The following is a 7253-nucleotide window of genomic DNA, read 5'->3' as shown; positions in this document are numbered from 1 at the left end:
GGATTGAGTCAGAGCTGTAGGGGGGGAGAGAGAGAGAGAGAGAGAGAGAGGGGAAAGAAGGGAACAGGAGGAAGCGGTTGCCACCGTTCGATAAATGAGCAGAACACAAATTACTTTAAGTGTGTATGCCGTGAGCCAATTCAAAAGGGCAGTGCTGGGCCAGCACTCTTTGACCTTCTCTTAGAGGAAAGATTAGTGAACAGTTATAAAATGTGCCCTGTGAGAACACACGCATGCAAATGTGCAAGAAGCGCTGGTACATTTGTACAGAAATATTATTCAGTCATAAAATTGATTTTTTGATTTGCTTTTTCCTCATATACAGAAAATGAAAGCCTATTCTTCTTCTTCTAAAATGATTGGAGTCTATAAAAGACAAGACAAATTAAAATTCCTCAAAACAGTAAACCGTGTGAATAAGGTTCACCGTTTCAAGAACCAACTTCCTTTTATTTTTTTTACTTCATGGCAAGACAAAATTACAGTCACTTCAGACGTTACTTTTTTTTAATTAGCAAATATTAGCACGCAAAAGAATGATAGTTGGATGAAGAAAACATGGTTGGTTCAATTGTTCGTATATAAAGACGGACAATGTCTGTCCACCTCCACTGATGTACAAAAGTGAGGTTTAACCCTGGCTCAAAAAGGATGTGACCAGCCCAATATTTCAGAGTCTGTGGTTAGATTCTCCGGGCCAAGACTGGTCAGAGTCAGCCTGCGGCCCGAAGCCATGTACCGATGTACCGCCTTTCTCCTCCAACCAAAACAAATATGCAGCTCACTGGTAAAACAACCCAAGATCCCTCAGTTTGGTTACAACCCACAGCAGAACTGATTCTCCTTGTGTTGGTTGGAAGCAGACACAGTTATGGAGAATGGAATGACTCTAGTGTTAGTGTTCTCTTCTCTGCTAATCCAGTGCACACAGCGCTGTAGGCCCTACATTTGTAAACAAAGCTGTCAATCATGGCCCCTTTTTTTAAGCATAGAATACATAATTAAAACACATTTCTCAGAACAATTACCACTTGGACATAAATAAGCATGTTTAGCTATAATGACTAATGGAGCTGTCATGTCATTTTATAATTTTACATGATTTATGTAATGTTTCATACTCGCTGGAGATTGAATGTTAGCATTATCATGCAGTATGTTAGCCAGCTGATTTAAACTTGACCAACACTGCTTACTTATTAGGTTGCTCAGATACACACTCAGATACACATAACTTATTGTTATGGGAGAGGCAACACACCTCTAGTTGAGAAGATATGGGGCTATTTAGAGGAAGTAACTGCCATGGGTGTGGGAAAACCAGGGAGGTGGACCCAAGTGCAGAATAACAAAAATGATTTAATTCAACAAAACGTACTATTCAAAAAGTCCAAACTGAAAAAAAAAAAAAGGTTAAATAACACAGGTAGCCACGAGGAGTCACAGGAGCACAAAGGAAAACCGACACCAGAAAATCTGAAACACTAAAGACACACAGAACTCAAGAATGTAACAAAACAATACTAGAACACAGAGACACACGAGGATAAGAAATGACAAAATAAAAACAGGAAACACTGAAGACAAAACTAGGAAACCATCAACACTAGGAAGCATTAACACACGAGGGAAACAAGCAACACTGGGATAAAACGGGAAACTCAAATATGAAAAACCAAATCATGACAGTAACATTTCTGCATTACATCAATAACATCTTTGAACTCAGTATTTTGTGTAGTAAAACATTTATTTTAATTCAAAATCTTTCTCGTCCTCCCGATTATTTAGAATTGTTAATTGGAGTTTGTACCATTTTTAATAGTTTTTACTTTTCTGAATGTATTTAACTGTGAGTCAATTTAACATATTAAGAAAATGTTTGTCATTTTTCAAAGGAAGACTTATAAATGATGTCCAAGAAAAGGGGAGCGGAGAGGAGATCTATGACGTCAAAGGGTAGTTGGTGGCATACATATCTTTATCTCTAGCCTGTATCCCATGGTTACCATATGCCTCACACAGCTGGGATTATGGGCCGCGGAAAGCAGGGTGACGCACTAGACACACACACACTCTGCAGGGCGGCTGGCACCCAACGCCAATGCACACAAACGCACCTACAATTCCACTGCACCTGAACACAGCACTTAACGTCTCGCTCACACCGCGGGTGGCGTTTTTTAATTCCATGCTGGGCAAGAGAGAACACGGAAGGCTAATATCTGCAGCATCTCCAACTGGGAGAGAGGTTACACACACCTCTATCCCCGTGAGATCGTTCTGACGGGGAGAGATAGATGGAATGAAAAGAAGAGAGCGAGGGAGAGATAGATGCAGACAAAAAGGAGAAGAAGACGGTCTGATACAGATTCAAAGACAGAGACTGACAGAAAGGGAAACAGGAGGGAAAGAAAGCAGCACATTATCTCTGTGTAGAGTCCTGGGAGGAACAGGCTGTTTGTAGAGTGATACCTATCAGCTCCCTTGCTGTCTCAGGAGATATTACTGCACTGTGGTGTACTTTACCCAGATAAAACATCCCCTACATCTCTGATAGAAAGACTCAGAGAGATAGTGGCAAGGTGAAAGAAAAGGAGGCAGGAAGGTTGTCACACAGATCGACGGACAAAAGATTGGGCGGAATGCACAATTTAAGAATGCACCTTTAAGAAAAAGCTAAAGACCCAGCTCTTTATCAATACCTACTAACTTAATGATGATGGTCTACATATTATTGATGATGATGATGGTAATGACGATGGTTTTTGTTTGATAACGACGACTTATAAGATGGTTTCTATACTGATTAGAGCTCTCAAGAACTGCCCTCAATGTTGTGCTTTGCCTCTGGTCACTTCCTGTCAGCACCTGTGTGTCCAATCAGACTCAAAGCTGATCGTTTGCTCTTACTGACATTGTTCCCTTTTTTCTAGATCCTTGCTTGTGTTGTTCTTACTCTCTGATGTACGTCGCTTTGGATAAAAGCGTCTGCTAAGTGAATTGTAGAATCTGTTGCAGAACCCTTGCATCAGAAGTTACATATCAGACAGTGCAGGTGTGTAGGTGTGTAGTAGTCACACCTGAGATTATTAAACACATGTATGGTGGCTGAATGCATTTGCTTACTTAACATGCATGTTAGGTAATGAAGCAAAATATCGAATCATAAAGATATCAGCATGTTCCTTAGCACATGAGAATGTTTTTTGCGTGTGTATGTTCATTTTTTTTGCCACCACAAAAATTGTGTGTTTTTTTCCACCCGCGTGCGGTTGTCAGGGAGAATCTCATCACGCTCAAATCCAAAAATCCATCAAGTTTTCCGTATGGAAAGTCGTATTTGATGTGAGAAAAGACTTCTGGGCATAAACTTGGAAGTTGGTTGTCACTTTGAGACTTCGTGATCTCACAGACTTCTCTGCGTTTAATGTCTCCCAGCCTCCACCCCACAACCCCCCCCCCCCCTTTCTGATGAATCACTCCACTGTCTGTCTCTCTGTGACCTGCCTGTCTGTCTGCATGTCTCTCTCATTCTGACGTGCTGCCTCCTCTGGCTACCAGATTGAATAACTAATGATTAATATCAACACAGCCTCTGCCACAAGTTGATTTACTGCACTCATTGATCCAGACCTTGAGATGTCCTAAAAAAAAAAATAAATAAAAAAAAATACACAGATTGAACTGCAGGCAAGGTTTTGTGAGACTAAATTATCTCGGGCTTGACAACCAAAATTCTGTCTGCATTTTTAGTCTATGTCCAGGATTTTATCCACACCTGGTAGCTGCCCAGTGTGAATATACTGTCTCCCTGTTGGCCTGTGAGACGCTTCATTTCAACTGTTTGGGATTAACTGCTCTTCTTCAGGGTGTTTGCAAAGCAGTTGATGAGCAAAGAGCACTTTACTCATGCTTGTTTCTGCCAGATTTCCTAAATCCAAAAAAACAAAAAAAACACAGAGGTACTGTTCTTATGAGATCTGTCAAAACTAGGACAGAGTGTTGAGTTGTGGTAAAAACAAAAAATTGGATTTCCACCACATGAATTTAAAACAGAACTTTGGCAAGCCAGATTCAGTCTAGCTGCATGATTAGAAAGCAAGCTGCTACGGTAATGAAAAAAAGATATGCGCCTACAAATATGATGGAAGCTTCATGTTTCTGACCACATCTGATTTTTTGTAAACAAATTATCCCTTTTTTTTTCATCTCTGCTGAATTCATTTTCTTCTGCTTTTCTTAGTAGTCTCTTGTCTGTTTATTCTGGCTGCCTGTCTTACTCACCAAATCTCCGAGGAAGACAATATTTTACAAAAACCAAATCTCCGACATTTATGAATGCATCCACGTTTCATTTAGTTCAAACTGTCCAACCTCTATGATTCCATCCCGTTCCCCACAAAATAAGAAAACACTGATGCAAGTCCTACCTCTAAAATCAGCCGAATAATTTGCCAGAGAAAGGTTCACATAGTTACCAAATTGAAAAGTATTTTCCCTCAGTGCAGTGGCTTTATTAGGACATTAGTCTTTACCAGCCCTAAATATAATTCAGAGTTGGCTGTGCTAGGAAAATACTATTAAATAAGCAGACAACAACAGCCAAGTGACAAGTGTGGACATGTCTTATGGTACATTCTTGGAAAGTCTTTATTTATTGTATCATTATTTTAGTAGCAGTTGCAGTTGTAGTAGTGATAGTAGTCTGATTTTGGCCACTTGGGGGCAGTCCAACAAGTAGTAAACACATCGTTGAAGTTATCATTAAAATCATTAGAAGTCATAAGACCACCTGGTGAATGTAACTCTGTTCTGATCTTCACAAATACCTGAAGGTAGTTTCTGTGTCTTTATCTGCTGAGCGAACCACAACTTTTCACCGGTAGATGCAAAATGTATCAGGCCGATGTGAAGCTGTGTGTGTGGAGCTCTTTTTCTTTCTGAAAGCAGCTTCTTGCTGCATACGGAACTGAGGTTAAATAGAGCGGTGAGAGTGATCCAAAACACTGAAATGTGTCTCTGGGAACCAAGACATGAACACTCATATATGGTCTCTAGAGGCACTGAGGGTAAGTGCAGGGGTTTTTATTCCTGGGGTTGGTCCTTTTCATATTAAATGGCACCACTTGGTATGTTGTTGGTATATGGAGAAACTATCCCCCAACAACAAATGAAGCAGAAATTCCTAAAAATAATACTTGAACCAAAAAGCTTAAAGGCTTTATATGCGATTTTTTTGATCCAGCAGATGTCGCCCTTGAGCACCAGCATGAAACCAAAACAACTGGCGCTGCATTGTTGTGTTAGCATGCTAATGCTAGCGATCTTTATTATGCTGGTATCTTCACACTGCATGTAAATTTACCTGAAATGAGCGTGATCTAGAAACACAGTTAAGCAGTGAGTACAGTATGTTATTCTTCTTTTCTCTAGTCCCTCAATTAAACAACTTTTATACACGAGGGGAGGAGTCAGCCGGCCGTCCGGGCGATGTAAACAAAGTGAAGATAGGACTCTGAAAACTCTGAAAACATCACAGACAGTGGGACTCGGGTGTTACACCCATTGTAGACAGTCATGACTCACAGAGTTATTTTCAGAGGATATTCTTGATATAAAGCCTTTAAAGAGAGCGTGCATTACTCCAGCCGAAATTAGATCATTTCCAACTAATGATGACTTGCAGCATATTTTCCTCTGAAGTTTTCTCACTGCACACTTCACCTCTCGCATGAACATTTCGACAATGAGACGTTAGTCAGGCACTTTTAGTCAGCCACTCAATACCGAGCAATCCGCGCGTTTATTGAACACTTTGTTTGACTTGGACAGTTAATTTCATGAGCATTGTGCTCATAGTGTGTATGCTGCATATAGATCGCTCTGCCTCTCCCCCTCGCTCAGTTACAATTTCTCGCAAGCTCAATAAAATCTTGTTGTGTGTAAGCTTGGTAGGAGGCACAACAGTCTTTCATACATTTGAAAGTTATGCAGATACTGTTTACACATTTGAAAGTCCCCCGAGATATTCAGACAGACTATCTCTCTCTTTTTCTGAAGTGTCTGAAGGCAGTGCATTTTTTTTTTTTTTTTAATCTCTTTGTTTAACCGTCTGCTGGTTTACTATGAAAAGTGAGAGTCATCTTTATGGTAAACCGAGGGAGAGGTCGGAACGGAGTGTCAAGTTACACAATCAATCGCTGATACGGGAGGATGATTTTTAAAAGCTTTATTATTATTCCACACACACACACACACACACACACACACACACACACGTCATTTGGCCTCAATTGTAGTAACCGTAAAGAAAACTTGCGTACCCACACTCATAGAGACAGAATCCTAAAACGAGAGTCCACAGAGGGACGAGAAAGTGCCTGAAAGGAGTTGAAATGACATTACAAAGACAACCCAATTAGATTATGAAAGATATTCTTAACTAAGTCTGAAAGTCAATGATCTGTAATGGGAGTCCTGTGGCTTATAAAAGCCTTTCTCTGGAATGATTTGCCTCTCTCTCTCTCTCTCTCTCTCTCTCTCTCTCTCTCTCTGTCTAATTCTCCTCCTTTCTCTCAACCCCGTTGCCTCCTCGTTCTCTCAGACATACATGTGATACATACAGGCACATACAGCTGCAGACACCGAGGCATCCAGTTGCACTTAGATCTCGGGATGCGATCGCCGACTTTGTTTGAATTTCAATGGGCAGCCAGCTGGAGGTTTAGCTTGAAAATGCCATATTCTGACACCAATACAGACTGGATCCGTGAGCACACCCATACATGAGCAGCAGTTCTTGGGTACAAGATGTTCTTGGATCCAAAAATTCAATTCAGATTGCCCCATGCCCTTTACTCCTTTGTTTTGTCATATCATGGCTCTGCAAATGAGTTTTTATATTTAGAATCCTTCTCAATCATATTAACCTTTAAAACTTTCTTTTAAGATATATATTTTTTAGCTTTTAAAAAGGCCTTCTCAATCAGGAAAGAACTTTATTTTCAGAATGGATGTGTACTTTCTTTGTCCGTGTGTGTCTGTCACTAACAAGCCTATCTTAACAGACTGTCATTCTAAAAATGAACAAAATTGTGGACTTCTGTTTCAGAACATTAAACTATTTAAAATAGAATATGAAATGTACTTTTAAGGTTGCTTCAACATATTACTTCATGTGTTGTTTGGTATTTTTTGAAGATGTTGCCACAAGAGGAATTGTAGGCTGAAGTGATTTTTTTTTTACAAGA

The sequence above is a fragment of the Labrus bergylta genome, chromosome 7 (genome assembly GCF_963930695.1).
Source record: "Labrus bergylta chromosome 7, fLabBer1.1, whole genome shotgun sequence".
Taxonomy (NCBI): domain Eukaryota; kingdom Metazoa; phylum Chordata; class Actinopteri; order Labriformes; family Labridae; genus Labrus; species Labrus bergylta.
The sequence above is the reverse complement of the archived record's forward strand: the minus strand, read 5'-3'. Positions refer to the sequence as shown.